The 20959-nt window shown below is 38.8% G+C and overlaps 1 long non-coding RNA gene across 1 annotated transcript in view; it reads left to right on the top strand.

Annotated features, from left to right (window-relative positions):
- The first annotated feature begins 371 nt into the window (after positions 1-371).
- Positions 372-20959, top strand: part of LOC119530992 — a 67313-nt gene continuing 46725 nt past the window's right edge. The window contains exon 1 of the long non-coding RNA XR_005216160.1: positions 372-390. This is a non-coding gene — a long non-coding RNA (uncharacterized LOC119530992). The remainder of the gene's footprint in view (positions 391-20959) is intronic.

Here is a 20959-nt window from a genome sequence, read left to right as displayed (position 1 = left end):
AAAACAAAGTAGTCTAGGCTCTGTATGTCTGTGACAGGCTTGAAGAAAGCAGATGTCAAATTTGAGAGAAGCAGAAAGAATGAATGAAAAGTGGGAAATTCCATCAGGCTGAGCCCCCGTGGACTCATGCTACCGACAACTGCGCACCTAGTAAAAAAAGGATGTGGTTATATTTATTTACAAATTGCCAGAAAGGTTTCAGCAAGACCGAAACAGACACAACTAGGAACAGTGGGGCAAACAGGAAGCACCAGCGAGACTGTGGAGAACCGGGGCTTGCTGGGTCCCCCCGACTCTGGGAGGAGCAGAGCTGGGAGGAGGAAACACGAGTGACATGAAATTGTTACAGTGTTGCTAGTGAGCGTGGTAAGGACTGAAGTGCTGGCGGTGGTGAGTTCTCCACCGAGGAGACGTCTTTGAGGTGGTCGGAGGGCCAGTGAGGAGGGCAGGGCGGGGGCAGCACCAGCGTCATCAGGGAAACCCAGGAGGGGGGGACAGCACAGCCACCTGCACCTGACAACTTAGTGACATTCCAAAAGCTCACTTTCTAAGTCAGGTGTGTGAAAGCCTTACCTATGTTGTAATTGCAAATACCCTCTTCTTTTATTAGAAATCTAAAAAGGGTTTCAAAATACTTTTTATGCTTATTTTGTCTTTCATATTTGAGTTTTAACCTACTGAGAATTTAATTTCGTTCGGTGATGTGAGTTAATTTCTGTTCTTTCAACAACTGTCTCCTACATTTACTGAACGGCCCAAACTTTTGTCTTGGTTTATCAAATTAAGAAGGTTCTCTGCTAATCCTATTTTGATAAATCTTCTTTATCATGAACAATTGTTAAACTCTACCAGATGCTTTTTCAGCATTTATAGAGAAGATCATAATTTTTTTTTCTCCTTTATCTGTTATTTTGGCTAACCACGTCAATTTTCTAGTGCATTTCTGGAATAATCAAAACTCATTTCTGATATTCCCCTTTTAATACATCACTTGATTTGTCATCCTATTATTTTCAAAGGACGTTTGCATCTATGGTCATGTGTGATGTTCTGTCATTTTCTTTTTCCCTCTGTCTTTGTCTTACTTTGGTATAAAGGTAATGATGTCCTCATAGAATGAACTAGGGAAGATTTTGCCTCTTTTTATTCTATCAAAGAGTTTTTATGAGATTTAAATGATTTTACTGGGAAAACCATCTGGGGCTGTTGATTATTTTGAAGGAAAAAATGTACACAACTTATTTCATTTCTTTAATGGTTTTAGGACCACTCAGTTTTACTATTTCTTCTTGAGTCAGTTTGTAAGTTACATTTATTTAGAAATGTACTCATTTGTGCACTGTTTTCAAATGTATTGGCTTAAAGTTGTTTGTAGTATTCTCTCCTCATTTATGTCCCCTTTTAATTCTTAACATAATTTATATGTGCCCTCTTTTTCTCTTTATCAATCTTGCTAGAGATTTATTTGTGAGTCTTTTGAAAAACCATATTTTCTATTTTATTAATTTATTACATTTTTGTCTTATCTCTCAATACTTTTATTTTTCTTGGTTTCCTTCTGGTTCCTTTTAGCTTTTCTAATTTGCTATTATTGGCATTTAAGTGATATATTTCACTTTAAGTACACGTTCATGAAATCCCACAGGTTTTGATGTGTAGCACTTTCATTATCATTTATCTCTAAATATTTTTAAAGTTCCATTAGGATTTCTTCCTTGATGTATGAGTTATTTAGATATATCTTTGTACAATATCCAAATATATCAGGACTTTTGTTATGCTTTCCCCAATATTTTCATTTTGGAAAGTTTCAAAATACAGCAGAGTTGAAAGAATTTGGAGTGAATACTGCAATACTATTGGGATGCTGTCAGTGGTAAGGTGTGGCCACCGCCGCGTGGGAGCGGGCCTTATATCCATGGCTGAAAGTCCTCATACACCAAGGAAGTTGGACACGGAAAGAGAAGCCAGAAGTCAGTGGAAGCTGGAGAATAAGGCAGAGCACCGTGCGGCGGAGGCTGAGACGCAAGCCAGGGAGCCTAAGGAGCCAGGACACTAAGCTCCTTCTATCCTCCCTACTGGGAAACGATTAATCCATTGCTTAAGCCAACCAGTGTCTTGTGTTTTTCACAGCAGCCCTGGCAAATCTAAGACACATTGTATGACAATACCACAGTTTGTTTATCCATTTTCCTACCGATGGACACTTGGGCTATTTCTGCTGTTGGTTATTACAAATACATCTGCTCCAAGCATTCTTGTACAGCTCTGTCTTTGGGCATATATTTAATTTCTGTCGGTGTTGGAGTGGGAGTGCTGGGTCATTGGGTAGGCATATGTTTTGATTTTATAAGAAACGCCAGGGCCTTTTCCCAATGTGGCTCCACCAGTGTCATCTCCATCAACCATGAAAGGGCCCCAGTTGCACCCCACACCACCAACAATCGTTGTCGTCCTCCAGCACTAACCACTCTAACGGGTGGGTGGCGTCCATCACTGGGGTTTAACTCACTTTCCCCAGTGCTGACCGAAGCCGCAGCAGAGCTGCCGAGAGAGCACAAGGAGGGGCAGACCTCAGAGGCCGCCACGGCTGCTGCTGTGGGCTTATCTCTCTTCCAGCCTCCTCTCCTGTTTTCTTTTGGTTTGCTCTTTTGTTATTTTTCCTGTTCTCTGAGTTAAATATTTAGTTCATTTACATATGTGTATCTATTTCAAAAATAAAAAGCAGTTAAGCTGTAGAATTTCCTCCAACATGTGGTTTTTGGCTTTCTCCACAGTATTAAGTAATATAAATCAAAAACAGTAAAAATTTAAAGAATTATCCACAGAACTGGAGATTTTGCCACACCTTTCTAGAATTCAAGTATTAATGAGAAACAGAAATATAAAGTTAAGTGTTTACAACGTACCAAGAACTGATCTAAGAACCATATGTATATTAATATAAAATGTCATTTTCCCCCCAAACTTGGTAAAGTGTCTCCAATTACCTCCAGTTTCCAGGTAAGGAAATGGTGACACATAGGACTTCCTCCTAAACCACATGTAATATATTATTCCTATGGACTCCAAGGGTAATGCTCTTTTCCAATGTCCAGTGAACACTTGCAAAACCTGATCATGTTTATCTGAGAAGGATTAGGTGAGATGACACTTGTAAAATGTTCAGAGCATTGGATGGCTTGTGGTACAGTCTCTGTAACTCTTGAACATCAACTTTGTCTTGCATCAGCATCACAAGGTTGCACAGAGCACAAGGAAAAGGTCAGTAAGTTTTGAAAAGTAAACCCTTTCTAGTCGTGTCCTTTGACCACGAGTGAATATAGTTAGGACTGATAACAGAGCAATAACTTTTATAATTAAGCACTCAGAGAATTTTTAAAAATTGATTAAAATGATTTGGGTTTAAGAGGAAGTCAACACCAGGATTACTGACCACGCTGGAATTTAGGAGAACCGGGTCACCGTCCCTCGGTGTGCGCGGTGTGTGGTTGACTGTCTGACGCATCTCGCTGGCCTGAGGGTGGGTCTGAATCCAAGCACTGGGCCCGGGCAGGGCCTCCCCTTCTGGTCCCTGCTCCTTCGCAGGCTTCAGACCCAGGGGCTGGGCTCTCCGCTCCCCTTGTTGGAAGGCGGTTCTCTCTGGAATTCCCTCTGAGCGCACTCATTTTCTGATTATGGACTTGACTGTTTGCTTGTCTAAACGCCTTAGATTGATTAAAATAAAGAAACTAGAAAGCAACATAAGACATTGTCAACTTTTTCCAAAGGTGAAGGGATGGTTCCACTTCTTGTGAAATGTTGGCCACTTGATATGTGCCGTTTTAAGTTGTTAGAAATGAGAGGATTTTTGAGTAGTTCTCAGCCTTGGCAATACAGGGACATTCATCTGGGGAACTTTTGGAAAACAGACCAGAGGGTGCTCAGTGGGGCAAGTTTCTCCCTCTGTCACACACCCACGAGGTAAACACAGGCACAGATACACCGCAAAGACACACAATTAGCATCCATACATCGTCCATACATCGTCCATTTAAGATTTTTTCTTAAATCTTATGACAAAACACATAAGTGAGAAATTAGAGTCACTGTTGAAACTCAGGAGTGGCTGACCATGGTGGGCTGGAGGGACATGTGCTCGAGGCAGAACTTTCATATTGTGCCCATTTACTATAGCAATTTCCTGCTAATGTTTTCCCAGGTTCAAAAGATAAAGTAAAACAAAATTTAACATCTGAAAGTGCCTGGTGATGGAGTGTTGGTGGGTGTCTGGGTCTCCGTGGGTGCAGGTGGCAGACCCACAGGGTGGTTGAGGGGACGTGGACAAAGGGGCTGTTTCTGAGGCAGGGGCAGATGGAGCCCACCTGGGAGGGGCCTGGGGCTGGCAACAGTGGGTGTCATTGCAGCAGGGGCGAGCAGGAGGAGCTGCCCCGGGAGGAGCTGGAAGCTGAGGGCAGGAGCCCATGGACACAGCCCAGGTGGTCATCCCCTGGCACAGAGCTGTGGGCAGGGCCGTGATGAGGGAGGGGTTGCACGAAGACCTTCACTTCCATGAGTGATCCATGACTTGGATTCTCACTTGATGCCTCCATCTCCCTGGGCTTAAGGAGTGAGCCTCATTGGAGAATCTGGATTTATTATGGTGTAGAATTTTTTGAAATCATTACTGCATTTTGACTAACATAAGGAATAGAATTAGCCTGATTCTTCATTTATCTCCTCTCATTCTCTAATTCTGTTTTTCTTTAGAGTATAACTAAATGGAATCCCAGTGGGAATTTAATGTCTAAAGTGTTACATGCGGAGAGACTTAAGTATGAGTGGAATAAATCCAAATTGGTCCCAGTGGACCAAAAATTTGCTTTGTCCTTGAGCCACAGTCAGCTTCCCAGAACACCCAGCAGGCCAGCTCCACCAGCTGTCACACAGGGGCAGTGACTCCCGTGGAGGCATCCTCAGATGACACTTAATACTCCCCAGCAAAGGGAAGTGTCTGCGGAGCAAGAGTCTGGCTCTTGGGGTTGAACTTGGTAGGGGGAGAATCCCCCAACATTCCCAGCCTGGTTCTTTCATGGATGCTCCAGGAGGTAGAAGGCAGTTTCTAGATCACTCAGAGAACTCTCACTTCTCCTTCTCAGTTGTCCTGGACAGAGAAGAGCAGCAATCAGCCCATGATGGAGGGTGTCTCAGAGGGACACCCAGCTGGGAGTGTGGCCCAGGGGCCATTCAGCCTCCCCCAACCCCAGAGGAAGGAGAAGCAGGAGCAGACACCACTGTTGTCTGTGGGCTCAGTCCCTGTTAGCCCACTCTCTGGTGTCTGATATCTTCCCTTATGCCTCCTTGGGGTGTGTCCTTAGGAACATCTCTTGACAACCTGTGCCTCGATTTGCATGTCTGTAAAATGGTTTAGTAATAGGACCAACATGAAAGGGTTGTTATTTGAATTGAGTTGATGGGTTAAAGTGCTTAGAATAATGTCTGACATATTGTAAGCAACATATGAATGGAATTATCATCTCATTATTAATACTGTAATTACCATTATTCATATATTGGAGGCCTGGGAAGCTCCACCCAGCACCACACTGAGGGTCTGGATGGATGTGGGGTCCATGTCTTCAAGGACATGGGTCATAAATACCATTTTTTTCTGCAATAACCAAGCACATGTGTCATTTACAATAATGGTGACCTGAAATGAAGGATCATGGGGTCAAATCAGGGAGTATGGCCGTCTTAACAACATTAAGTTCAAATCCATGAACATGGGGTATCTTTTCCTTTATTTAGGTGCTTAATTTCTTTCAACAGCATTTTGTTGTTTTCAAAACTACACTTAGTTTGTTAAATTTATTCATATTTTATTATTTTTGATGCTATCATAAGCGGATTTGTTTTCTTAATTTCATTTTTGTATTGTTCATTTCAAGATTATAGAAATAGAACTGATTTTTGCATACTAATCTTGCAACCTGCAATCTTGCTGAACATGCTTATTAATTTTATTATTGTTTTTAGTTGATTTCTTAGGATTTTCTATATACAAGTTGATGTCATTAGTGAATTAAGGTAGCTTTACATTTTCCTTTCCATTCTGGATGTCTTTTTTTTTTTTTTTTTCATTTTCTTGCATAATTACCCTGGCTAGAACCACTAGTACAATGTTGATTAGAAGCACATTGTTGCTGGTCTTAGGGGGAGAGTTTTCAGTTTTTCGTCACTAAATATGATGTTAACTGTGGAGTTTTTATAGATGCCCTTTATCAGCTTGAGGAAGTTCCCTTCTATTTCTATTTCTATTTTCCCTTCTATTTCTATTTCCTTGAATGTTTTTAGCACAAGAAAGTGCTGGATTTTGCCAGATGCCTTTTCTGTCTCTATTGAGATAACCGTGAAGCTTTTGTTTTCTATTCTATTGATATGGTTTGTTACATTAATTGAATTCTGATTGTTAAACCAAACATGCACTCCTGGAATAAATCCCACTTGTCATGGTGTATAATCCCTTTTTGGATTGATAGTATTTTCCTGAGGAAATGTGTATTCTTCTGTTGTTGGGTGGGGTGTGCAATATATGTCTGTTATGTCTAGTAGGTTTGTAATGTTTGTTAAGGTCCTCTGTTCCTTGTTGATCTTCTACTACTTGTCCTATTGATATATTTTAAATTTTATTTTGAGATAGTTATAGGCTCAGAAGGAGTTGCAAAAACACTACATAGAGTACTGTGAATGTTTCATACATTACCCTCAATGGTCACTCACAGTTTAATTTTAAAAACTTTTCTCTCAATAATTTAATTTATTTTAATAAAATTTTTATTGAGAAACATTCAGATACCATACAATCATACAAAGTGTACAATCAGTTGTTCACAGTATCATCATATAGTTGTGCATTCATTACCACAATCAAGTTTTTGAACATTTTCATTACTCCAACATTAAAAGTAAAATGGACCACCCAAAACTTCTCACACCCCTCCTCCCCACTGGTATTCATTTACTTTTTGTCCCCTTCTTTTTCTACTTATCTGTCCATACACTGAATAAAGGGAGTGTGAACCACAAGGTTTTCACAATCACATAGTCTAACAGTATAAGCTATATAGTTATATGATCATCTTCAAGAATCTAGGATACTGAATTGCAGTTCAGTAGTTTCACATATATCCTTCTAGCTTTTCTCATACACTAAAAACTACAAAGGGATATCCGTATAATGCTTAAGAATAACTTCCAGAATGACCTCTCAACTCCATTTGAAATTTTTCAGCCACTGAAACAGTATTTTGTTTCATTTCTCTTCCTTCTTTTGGTCAGGAAGTCTTTCTCAATCCCACAATGCTGGGTCCAAGCTCATCTCTGGGAATCATATCCCATGTTGCCAGGGAGAGTTACACCCCTGGGAATCATGTCCCACAAAGGTGGAGGGCAGTGGGTTTACCTGCTGAGTGGGCTTAGAGAGAAAGGCCACATCTGAGCAACAAAAGAGATTCTCTGGGGGAGACTCTTAGGCACCATTATAAGTGGGCTTAAACTCTCCTTTGCAGTACCAGGCTTTATAAGGGCAAGACCCAAGATTGAGGCCTTGACCTACTACAAAGGTATTCCCCAATACTTGTGAAAATATCAGGAATTCCCCAGGTTGGGAGATTTAATATTTCCACTTGTTTTCCCTAGGCTTTCAAGGGGACTTTGCAAATACTTTTTATTCTTAGCCCAAATAACTCTGGGATGTATTGGGGTTTCATGCTGACATTTACAAACCAACCAGATCTCACCCCCTATTCAAGGTTCCATGTATTTATGGTGTTTGAATAAACTGACCGTACAGGTTAAATTATATAGCATGCTAAAGAAAAATAAGATTTTTATACCAAATAACATCTCTCCCTTTGGTCTCCCAAAGAAGTTGAGGTTTTAAACCACAGGTCAATACCATTCTTTCACTTTAGTCTGGTTTACCTTAGTTCTGATCAAGTCCATTTTGTTATAGCTCTAATTGAAGTCTGATCTCTTTTCAGCTTTTTTATCAGTTGTATGGAGTAATGCAGACTTTCATAGCTGCTGAACTCTAGCTCTGAGTCTCAGGTGTCAAAAGATACCTGGAGTTACAGAGACCAATCAGGTTATATAGCAGTTCAGAGTCTCATAATTTAGAGATAACCATTATAACTCATGAATACATGTGACTGGTGTAAGAGCGTACAATCTAGGAACATTTACCGTAAGCCTTCCCCTGTTAACCTGTGGTCTCAGATTCAATTCTCAGAGTTTTCACACACTATAGTTAGTTTCATATCAGTGAGGCATTATGTACCAGTTTGGATTTATTATGTCCCCCAAAATGCCATGTTCTTTGATGCAATCTTGTTGGGGGCAGACTTATTAGTGTTGATTAGGTTGGAATCTTTGGATTAGGTTGTTTCCATGGAGATGTGACCCACCCAACTGTGGGTAATACCTTTGGTTAGATTATTTCCATGGAGGTGTGGTCCCACTCATTCAGCATGGGTCTTGATTAATCATTGAGTCCTATAGAAGGGCTCAGACAGAAGGAGCTCACTGCTGCAACCAAGAGAGACATTTTGAAGATGGCCACAAGAAGTAGGCTTTTGCTACTCCAGAGTTTGCCTGGGAGAAACATAATACCCCCAGATGCCTAGAGACAGACATCCTGGGAGAAAGCCATTTTGAACACAACCTGGGAGCAAAGGAAGAAGATGCCAGCCATGTGCCTTCCCAGACAACAGAGGTGTTCCAGATGCCATTGGCCAGTCTTCAGTGAAGGTGCCCTATTGTTGGTGCCTTAACTGGGACATCTTCATGGCTGTCAGACTGTAAATTTGTAACCAAATAAATCCCCTTTATAACAGCCAATCCATTTCTGGTATTTTGCATAACAATAGCATTAGCAAACTGGAACATATTATAATGCTTGTCTTTTCAATTCTGGCTTATTTCACTCAACATACTGTCCTCAAGGTCCAATCATCTGGTTGCATGCCTCACAACTTCATTTCTTCTTGCCACTGCTCAGGATTCCATTGTATGTATACACCACAGTCCACCATTCTGTTTATTAGTTGATATACTCCTAGGCCACCTCCATCCATTGCGAATCATGAATACTCCCCAAAACACCAGCGTGCAAATATCCACTTGTGTCCATGCTCTCATTCTTTCAAGTATATGCCAAATAACAGGGTTTCAGGACCATATGACAACCCCATTGTTAGCTTCCTCTGGAATCACCCCATTTCCCTGCAACTGGGCTGTGACCTTCTACTTCTCTACTAACAGGGAATCGGCACACCCCATTCTCCACATTCCCTCCAGCACTTGTATCTCTGTTTATTTTTTAAAATTCAGTTGTATTAATATATATTCATACTCCCTACAATCATCCACAGTGTTCAATCAGTTGTTCACAGCACCACCATATAGTCGTGCACTCATCACCAAAGTTAATTTTTGCACATTTTCATTACTCCAAAAAAAACAAAAATAAGAATAAAATTACAAGTAAAGAAGAACATCCAAAGCATCCTATCCCCTCTTACCCCCTATTATTCATTTAATTTTTGTCCCCATTCCCCATTTTTTTACTCATCTATCCATACACTGGATAAAGGGAGTGTGAGCCACAAGATTTTCACAATCACACAGTAACACCATGTAGTTTACATAGCTATACAATCATCTTCAAAAATCAACCTACTGGGTTGCAGGAACTCAATCTTATTGAGTCTCCCATGTACATGATACATCACTTGTCTCTGCGGCATTCAGGATTTTCTTTTTATCTCTAGCATTTGACAGTTCGATTGTAATGTAGCTTAGTATGGGTCTGTTTGTGTTTATCCTGTTTGAATATCCTGTTTGTCATGTGTTATGTATTATATTCATTATAAAATATGTTAAGCATCTTGTCTTTCATTAAGCTTTGGAAGTTTTCAATCATGATTTCTTTGAAAATTCTCTCTGCTCCTTTCTCTTTCTTCTCCTTCTGGGAATCTCACAATGTGTTTATTGATATGCTTTGTGGTGTCCCACATGCTCCTCAGGCTGTCTTCCCTTTCCTTCTTCTTTCTTCCTTCTCCTCCAATTGAATGATTTCAAATATCTTTTCTTTAAGTTCTCTGATTCTTTCTTCTGTCAGCTCCTATCTGCTGTTGAAACTTTCTAGGGAACACTTTTTATCAAATTCAGTTGTATTGAGATATAGTCACACATCATACGATCATCCATGGTGTACAATCAAGTGTTCACAGCACCATCATATAGCTGTGTAATCATCCCAATCTATTTTTTGAACATTTTCCTTATCTCAGAAAAAGTAAAAATAAGAACAAAAAATAAAAAAAAGAACACCCAAATCATCCCCCCACTCTACTTTTCATTTTGTGCTTGTCCCCATTTTTCTACTCATCGATCCATACACTGGATAAAGGGAGTGTGATCCACAAGGCTTTCACAATCACACTGCCACCCCTTGTAATCTACATTGTATACAATCATCTTTGAGTCAAGTCTACTGGGTTGCAGTTTGATAGTTTCAGGTATTTACTTCTAGCTATTCCAATACATCAAAACCTAAAGGGGTTATGTATACAGCATGTAAGAGGGCCCACCAGAGTGACCTCTCTCAGTGGAATCTCTCAGCCATTGGAACTTTACTTTGGTTCATTTTGCATCCCCCTTTTGGTCAAGAAGAGATTCTCAATTCCACAATGTCAGGTCCAGATTCATCCTTGGGAGTCATATCCTGCATTTCCAGGGAGATTTACAGCCCTGGGAGTCAGATCCCACTTGGGGGGAGGGCCGTGAATTCACCTGCTGAGTTGGGTTAGCTAGAGAGAGAGGGTCATGTCTGAGCAACAAAGACGTATTCATGGAGAGACACTTAGGCACAATTATAAACATGTTTAGCCTCTCCTTTGCAGTAATAAGCTTCATGAGGGCAAGCCCCAAGATAGAGGGTTTGGCATACCAAACCACCAGTCCTCAATGTTTGTGAGAACATCAGCAGGAATCCAGGGGAGTAAGCCCAACACTTCTGCATTTTCCTCCAGCTCCTCAGGTGGGCCCTGCATATACATTTTTATTCTCTGTCCAAATTACTTTGGGATGTGTTGCTATTTCACACTAACCTGTACAAAAGCCTACCAGGTCTCACTTTCTATTCAAGGTTCCATGTAATTATGGTATTTGAACAAAATGTATGAATTAAATTGTTTAGGAAATATAGACCCTGCACCAAATAAACATCTCTTCCCTTTGTCACACATGGAAGTTAAAGTTTTAAAATACAGTCAGTATCATCCTTTACCCTTTGGCCCAATTTGCTCTAGTCTTAACCAGATCTGCTTCATTCATATCTCTAATTGAAGTCTGGTCTCTTTTCCAGCATTTTTAACATTTGTTGAATGCACTAATACTGACATTCATATCTGCCAAGATCTAGCTCTGAGTTTCAGGTGTCACACAGATACCTAAAATTCCAGGGATCAATCAGGTTATACACAAAGGGATAAGCATCCCAGGATCTGGAGATTATCACTACAATTCAGGAATAGATACGTCTGCTGTAAGAGCTTACAATCCAGGGACCATTACAATAAGCATTCCCCTGATAAGCTTGGCTCTAAGATTCAATTCTGAGTTTACACATTGTAGTTAGTCCATATTGGTGAGTCATTGTAGTGTTTGCCTTTGTTGCTGGCATACTTCACTCAAAATGCTGTCCACAGAATCCATCACTTCATTACATGTCTCACAGCTTCATTCCTCACAGTTGCTCAATATTCCATTGTATGCACACACCACGGTACACCATTCTGTTCTCAGTTGATGTACCCTTAGGCCACCTACACCCATAGCAAATAATGCATACTGCCTCCATAAACACCAGTGTGCAAATATTCATTCATGTCCCTGCTCTCAGATCCTCCAAGTATATGCCCCCTAATAAGATTGCAGGACCTTATGACACCCACATACTTAGCTTCTTGGGGAACCACTGCATTGTCCTCCAGAAAGGCTACACCATTCTGCATTCTAACCAACTGCAAATACATACATCCCTCTCTCCATGTTGTCACCAGCACTTTCATCTCCATTTATGTTTTTTCCTACAATTTTATAGAGCTATATTTACATACCATACAATTATCAACAGTATACAATCAGTTGTTCGTGGTATCATCATATAGTTGTGCCTTTATCACCAGAATCAGCACTTGAACATATAGATTACTATGAAAAAAAGTTTTTTAATGAATAGTAAAAAATATAATAAAAATAAAAATAAAGTAACACACAATACAATATATTAGTAGGGTCAGAAAACAATACCATTACAAAGAATCCCATATCCCTCCCTTTTATCTCCCTCTCATACACATTTAACTTTGGTATATTGCCTTTGTTATATTTAATGGAAGCATATTACAGAGTTACTGTTGACCATAGATTCCAGTTTATTTGATTACATTTTTCCCCAATACTATCCCCTTTTCAACACTCTACATGGTTGACATTCATTTTTTCACCCACATGCAAGAACATTTTTATATTTGCACATTTAGTCACAATCATTGACCACATCAGTTTTTGCTAAGTTAAACAGTCTCAGTCTTTACCTTTTATCTTTACCTCAGGTGTCAATATGCCACTAGCCCACCTCTTTGAGCTTTACCCATGGGAATCCTTGTTCAGTATACTTATAATATTGCGCTACCATCACACAGTGTTATGCTATCTATTTCTGGATCTATGCAGTCAATCCTGCTGAACATTCTGTAGTCCTTCAGCATCAAATGCCCATTCTCTACCTTCTTTCTATCTCCTGATAGCCTGTGTTATTAGCTTCAAACTCTCAAAATTTGCTCATTAATGTTAGTTCATATTAGTGAGACCATACAGTATTTGTCATTTTGTTTCTGGCTAACTTCACTCAACATAATGTCCTCAAGGTCCATACACATTATATGTTCCATGTCTTTGTTCTGTCTTACAGCTGCACAATATTTCCTCATGTGTATATACCGGAGATTGTTTATCCTCTTGTCTGTTGATGGACATTTGGCTGTTTCCATTTCTTGGCTATCATGAATAATGCTGCAATAAATATCAGTTTACAAATGTCTGTTCATGTCTTAACATTCAGTTCCTCTGAGTATATACCTAGTAATGGAATAGCTGGGTCATATGGCAAATCTATACTTCACTTCTGGAGGAACTGCCACCCTGTCTTCTGGAGTGTTTACACCATTCTACATTTCCACCAACAGTGAATAAGTGTACCGTTTTCTCCATATCATCTCCAGCCTTTGTAGATTTCTTTTTTCTTTTTTTTGGGTAATGGCCATTCTGGTAGATGTGAGATGATATCTCATTGTGGTTTTGATTTGCATTTCCTTAATAGTCAGTGAAGTTGAGCATTTTTTCATGTTTTTTAGCCATTTGTGTTTCCTCTTCAGAAATGTGCCTGTCCATGTCTTTTGCCCATTTTTAAATTGGGTTGTTTGTCTTTCTGTTGTTGAGTTGTAGGGTAGGATCCCTTTTTATATTCAGGATATTAAACCCTTATCTGGTATGTGGTTTCCAAATATTGTCTCCCATTGCACAGGCTGCCTTTTTACCTTTCTGACAAAGTCCCTTGATGTACAAAAGTGTCTAGTGTTGAGGAGATCCCATTTGTCCATTTGTTCTTTGGGTGTAAGGTCTAGGAAAACACCTCCTATCACAAGATTCTTAAGATATTGCCCTACATTTTCTTCTAAGAGTCTTTTGATCTTAGCACTAATGTTTAGGTCCTTAATCCATTTCAAATTATTTTTTTGTGTGAGGTGTGAAACAGGAATCCTCTTTCATTCTTTTGGAAATGGATATCCAGTTCTCCAAACACCTATTTTTGAAGAGGCTGATCTATGCCAGTTGCTTTGGCTTGACTGCCTTATTAAAGATCAATTGTCTATAGATGCGAGGGTCCATTTCTGAATACTCAATTCAATTCCATTGGTCAGTATATCTATCCTTATGCCAGTACCATGCTGTTTTGAGCACTGTGGCTTTTTCAGGTAGTGTGAGACCTCCAACTTTGTTCCTCTTTCTCTAGATATTTTGGCTATAAATTTGATTATTGCCCTTCCAAATAAATTTGGTTATTAGTTTTCCTATTTCTGCAAAGTAAGTTGTTGGGTATTGCATTGAATCTATGAATCAGTTTAGGTAGAATTGACATCTTAATTATATTTAGTCTTCCATCCATGTATATGGTATGTTTTTCCATATTTTTAGGTCCTGTTCAATTTCTTCTAGCAGTTTCTTATAGTTTTCTCTATGTAGGTATTTTGTGGCCTTCATTAAATTTATCCCTAAATACTTGATTATTTTGATTACTATTGTAATGGGATTTTTTTTCTTGACTTCTTCCTCTTGTTGCACATTTCTTGTGTATAAGAACACTACAGATTTTTTTAAAATTCATTTTCATTGATATATATTCACATACCATAGAATTATCCATGGTGTACAATCAACTGTTCACAGTACCATCTTATAGTTGTGCATTCATCACCCCAATCTATTTTTGAACATTTTCCATACAACAGAAAGTATCAGAATCAGAAAAAAAAATAAAAACAAAAAAATGAACACCCAAATCAACCCCCATCCCACCCTATTTTTCATTTGGGTTTTGTCCCCATTTTTCTACTCATCCATCCATATGCTGGATAAAGGGAGTATGATCCACAGGGTTTTCACAGTCACACAGTCACCCCTTGTAAGCTACATTGTTATACAATTGTCTTCAAGAGTCAAGGCTACTGGGTTGGAGTTTGGTAGATTCAGGTATTTAATTCTAGCTACTCCAATATATTAAGACCTAAAAAGTGTTTTCTATATAGTGCATAAGAATGTCCACCAGAGTGACCTCTTGACTCTATTTGAAATCTCTCAGCCACTGAAGCTTTATTTCATTTCATTTCACATCCCCCTTTTGGTCAAGAAGATGTACTCAATCCCATGATGCCAGGTCCAGATTCATCCCTGGGAGTCATATCCTGCATTGCCAGGGAGATTTACACCCCTGGGAGTCAGGTTCCACCTAAGGGGGAGTGCAGCAAGATCACCTGCTAAGATGGCTTAGTTAGAGAGAGAGAGCCACATCTGAGCAACAAAGAGGCACTCAGGGGGAGACTCAGGCATAATTATAAGTAGGTTTAGCCTCTCCTTGCAGCAACAAGCTTCATAGGGGCCAGCCCCAAGACAGAGGGCTCAGGAACATCAGCCATCAGTCCCCAATGTTTGTGAGAACATCAGCAACATTCCAGATGAGGAAGTCCAACACCTCTGCATTCTCCTCCAGCTTTTAAATGGGACCCCTGAATATATTTTTATTCTCCACCCAAATTACTTAGGATGTGTTGCTATTTCATTCTAATCTATACAGACCTACCATTGCTCACTTCCTATTCAAAGTTCCATGTAATTGTAGAAGGACACTACAGATTTTTGCATGTTTATCTTGTAACCTGCCACTTTGCTGTATTCATTGATTAGTTGCTTTAGATTTTTCTATGTATAGAATCATGTCATCTGCAAACAGTGAAAGTTTTACTTCTTCCTCTCCAATTTGGATGCCTTTTATTTCTTTTTCTTGCCTAATCTACCTAGAACTTCCAGCACAATGTTGAATGACAATGATGACAGTGGGCATCCCTGTCTTATTCCTGGTCTTAGAGATAAAGCTTTCAGTTTTTCTCCATTGAGTGTGATGTTAGATGTGGGTTTTTCATACATTACCTTTATCATATTGATAAATTTTCCTTCTATTCCTATCCTTTGAAGTGTTTTCATCAAGAAAAGGGTGTTGAATTTTGTCAAATGCTTTCCTGCATTGAACAAGATGATTATGTGGTTCTTCTTCTTTGATTTATTGATGTGGTGTATTACATTAATTGATTTTCTTGTGTTGAATCAGGACTTGGCATATCTGGAAAAAATCCCCAACTGTTTCTGGAGTATATTTCTTTAATGTGCTGCTGGAATTAATTTGTGAGTATTTTGTTGAAGATTTTTGCATCTATATTCTTTAAAGAAAGTGGTCTATAATTTTCTTTTTTGTAGTAGCTTTGTCTGATTTTGGTATTAGGGTGATTTTGGCTTCATAGAATGAGTTGGGTAGCTTTCCCTCCTCTTCAATATGTTTGAAGAGTTTGAGCAGGATTGGTACTAATTCTTTCTTGAATGCTTGGTAGAATTCACATGTGAAGCCATTTGAGCCTGGGCTTTACTTTTTGGGAGGTGTTTGTTGACTGATTCAATCTCTTTGCTTGTGATTGGGTTGTTGAAGTCATGTATTTTTTTTGAGTCAATGTTGGTTGTTTATGCTTTTATAGGAAGTTGTCGATTTTGTCTAAGTTGTCTAGTTTGTTAGCATATTGTTGCTCATAGTATCTTCTCATTGTCTTCTTTATTTCTGCAGGGTCAGTAGTTATGTCTATTTTCCCATTTCTGATTGCTCCCTTTCTTTTTCTTTTTTTTTGTTAGCCTAGCTAAGTGTCCTTCAATTTCATTGATTTTCCCAAAGAACCAACTTCTGGTTTTGTTGATTCTGTTGTTTTCTGATTCTCAATTTCATTTAGTTCTACTCTAATCTTTGTTACTTCTTTCCTTCCATTAGTTTCCTGTTCTTTCTCTATTTACTCCAGGTGAACAGTAAGTTCTTCAATTTTTGCTCTCTTCCCTTTTAATATAGGCATCTAAGGCAATAAATTTCCATCTCAGCACTGCCTTTGTTTCATTCCATGTTTTGATATGGTGTGTTTTCATTGTCATTTGCCTCAATGTATTTAGTAATTCTCTTGGATTTTCTTCCTTTACCCACTGGTTTTCTAAGAGTGTGTTGTTTAGCCTCCATATATTTGTGAATTTTACAATCTCCTTCCTTGTATTTATTTCCAACTTCATTCCACTATGATCTGAGAAAGTATTTTGTATAATATTTAAAAATTTGCTGAGACTTGCTTTGTGACCCAACATGTGGTCTATCCTAGGGAATGTTCCATGAGCACTTGAGAATAATGTGTAATCTGCTGTTGTGGGGTGTAGTTTTCTATAAGTGTCTGTCAAGTCTTGTTCGTTTATTGTACAGTTCAACATCTCCATTTCCTTATTGATCCTCTGTCTAGATGTTCTATCCATTGAGGACAGCAGTGCACTGAAGTCTCCAACTATTATTGTAGAAGTATTTACTTCTTCTTTCAGGGTTCTCAGTGTTTGCCACATTAATTTTGGGTCATTCTTGTTTGGTGCATAAATATTTATGATTGTTATGCGCCCTTGATGAATGGACCCTTTCATTAATATAAAGTGTTCTTCTTTGTCTCTTTTAATTGCTTTACTTTTGAAATCTAATTAGTCTGATATTAATATAGGCTATCCTGCTTTTTTCTTGTTACTGTTCACATGAAATATCACTTTCCCCACCTTTCACTTTCAACTTAACTATTGTCCTTGTGTCTAAAATGAGTTTCTTGTAGACAGCATATAGATGGGTCATGATTTTTAATCAATTCTGCCAGTCTGTCTTTTATTGGGGAGTTTAATCTATTAACATTTAGCATTATTACTGTAAAGGTCTTCCTTTGGTATTTCTTGAAGCACTGGTCTCTTATTCACAAACTCTCTCAGTGTCTGTTTTTTTCTGAAAATATTTTAATCTCTCCCTCATTTTTTGGAAGGACAGGTTTGCCAGATACAGAATTCTTGGTTGGCAGTTCTGCTCTTTCAGTATCTTAAATATATCATATCACTGTCTTCTCCACCGCCATGGGTTTCTGTGGTGAAATCTGAACATATTCTTATTGAGCTTCCCTTGTATGTGATGGATTGCTTCTCTCTTGCTGCTTTCAGAGTTCTCTCTTTGTCTTTGACATTGGAAAATCTGATCAGTAATGTCTTGGGGTAGTCTATTGGAATCTATTCTCTTTGGGGTACTCTGTACTTGTTGAATCTGTAATTTTCTGTGTTTCAAAAGAGTTGGGGAAATTTCAGTGAATATTTCTTCCATTATTCTTCTGTCGCCGCCCCTTTCTGTTCTCTTCTTCTTCTGGGACACCTATAACACATATATTCATGTGCTTTATGTTGTCATTCATTTCCCTAAGTCCCTTCTCATGTTTTTCCATTCTTTTCACCATCTGTTCTTTTGTGTATATGAATTCAAATGTCTTGCCTTCTGTTTCACTGATCCTTTCTTCTGCCTGCTCAAATCTGTGTATCCCTCCATTGTGTTTTTCAATCTCCTCCATTACAACCCTTCATTCCCATAAGTTCTGACTTTTGTTTTTTCAAGTTTATGAATTTCTTATGGTCATTGAATGTCTTCCTTGTAATCCTTCATCTCTTTTTCCATATATTACCTCAGTTCATTGAATTGATTTTTTAAATTGATTTAGGAGATTTGTTTGAACATCTTTAATTAGTTCTTCCTTCATTTCATTGAATTGCTTTATCATTAGTTGTCTCAACTCCTGTATCTCAGTTGAACTATTAGTTTATTCCTTTGGCTGGTCCATATTTTCATGTTTCCTAGTATGGCTCATTATCTTAAGCTGTCTTGATTAGTTTATTCTGTAGCTCAATTTAACTCTTTTCCCTCTGGTTTTCTTATTGATTGGCTTTGTTCACTAACCACTGGTGTTCAGTTCAAGTTATTTTAGACCTCTAACTTAAGTTCTATTTACTTGATCGAGTTTTTCTCCTCTTGTTTTTTCTGTTTCTTCTTGCCCTGCCTCCATGTAGCCTTTTTGTGAGATGGTCTCCTAATATAAGGTCAAACCCAGTAAGGTTTTCCCAGTCCAGAGAGGCCCATGTCTCAGGAGGAGGATATGGATTTTCCCTGAGAATGAGACCATCCCATGAAGCCTTTAGACTCCGTGGTTTTTTTTATCCTGTCCAGCAGGTGGCATGTGCCAGTCTGTAGCACCCCCAACAGTGTAAGTAGGTGTGGAGGCTTTAGTTCTTCTGGTGACCCCGACCATATCAGGGGTGTGGGTGACTGAAATTGGTTTCTAAATTCCAGCTCTTGGGTCTGAGTTCCCTAATAGAGGGCTGCCAATTGAGCTAGACCATGCCACCTTTTCTTTGGGGAGTTATGCCCTTTAGTGAATTGTCTTCCCCACTAGACTCATTGCTTTTTCTCTCAGAGCTATCTTAGCTCCGCTGTTGCCTGGGTCCAGTGGCAAATTGCAAGTCTTTGAGACTTTCTGTAATAGTCTACTTAGAATAGTTATTTTTTTTTTAAAAAAGAGAAAAAGATAAAAAAAAAAAAAAAGAAAAGTAAGGCCCAGTATAGACTATTTAAAGAAAAGCCCTTTAGTCTTTTTATCTCTTCCTACTGGATAGTTACTCTGAGACAACTTTAATTCCACCCTTGCAGAGGTGCCAGTTTGCCACAGGAATTCTGGTGGGCTATTGAAATGGAAAAAGATAACAAGATGGAGAGCAATTGAACTGGAAACAAGAAACCAGAAAAGCCAGCTTTCAGAGAAGGGCCCTGTCTTCCTGGGTTTGCATATGCACCTGATTCTTTTGGATCCCAGCCTTTCTCCATATTATGTTCACCCCCAACCCCAACATTGTCTGTTTTTGTTTTATTTTTGCTGTTTTTGCCAGCTTTGTCTCCTCTCCACTGGGCTGACTACTCCTAGATTCTCTGGTGTCTGGTCTCAGTTTATCTATGTTTGGTGTTTTTGTTCATCATTCTGAGTTTGTTAAACATTTCTGCAACTGGGGCCTTATCGAGTCTCTCTCCTGGTTCCCAGCACTGTTGGCCCTCTCCTCTCTCAGGAAACCAGTCACAAAACACTCCACTATGCTTGGCAGGGAGGGGCATGGACACCTGGGCTGCAGGAACTTAAAGGTTTCATTCATCTCATCTACTCCATATATTTCACTGTTGCATGTTGTGTAACTGATCACAGATTTCCTGGATGTGTCTGTTCCACAGTTCCTGGCTATCTATCAGCTGCTCCAGAGGAGTAACTAAAACTCATGCCTCACCATTCCCTCTCTGTTTATTTTTAAACAGTTTTATTTACACACCAAACAATCCACTCTAAGTAAACAATTAATGATTCCTGGTATAATCACATAATTATGCATTCACCACCACAATCTATATAAGGATGTTTCCATTTCTTCCACAAAGAAACATAGGAGAAGAAAATGAAGAATAAAAAAATCAAAGACAAAATAAAAATAAAAATAAAATAAAATACAATGAAAAGTCCAGACAACATCACCACCACCAAGAATCCCACATCACTCCCTCATAGCCCCACTTGTAGACATTTAGCTTTGGTACATTGCCTTTGTTACAATTAATGGAAGCATCTTACAATGTTTCCCTTATTTATAGTCTCTAATTTGCATAGATTGCATTTTTTCCTCAATACTATCCAATTTTCAACACCTTGCAATATTGACATTCGTTTGTTCTACCTCATTTTTAAAACATTCTTATATTTGTACTTTTAATCACAATAATTGACCACTCTAGGTTTTGCTGTTATACAATCCAAGTCTTTACACCTTCCTTTTTCAACTGTACTCACACTCATCTTTGTTTCAGAGTATTTACAGTATTTTGCTACCATCACACACTGTTATGCTATCCATTCCATTTCTGGATCTATACAATCAATCCTGTTGAACTTTCTGTACCACTTCAGCATCAAATGCCTGATCTTTAACCTCTTCATATCTCCTGATAACTTGTGTTCTCACCTCTCAATTTCCACTCATCAATCTTGGTTCATATTAGTGAGATAATACAGTATATGTCCTTTTGTTTCTGGCTAGTTTCATGCAATGTAATGTCTACTTTCTATCCTTTAGTCTTTGGATTTCATGTCATATCTTAATTTATTTTTATTTTCCCCCT

This window comes from Choloepus didactylus, chromosome 4 (assembly GCF_015220235.1).
Source record: "Choloepus didactylus isolate mChoDid1 chromosome 4, mChoDid1.pri, whole genome shotgun sequence".
Taxonomy (NCBI): Eukaryota; Metazoa; Chordata; class Mammalia; order Pilosa; family Megalonychidae; genus Choloepus; species Choloepus didactylus.
Note: the sequence above shows the minus strand (reverse complement) of the source record. Positions and strands in the feature narration are given on the sequence as shown.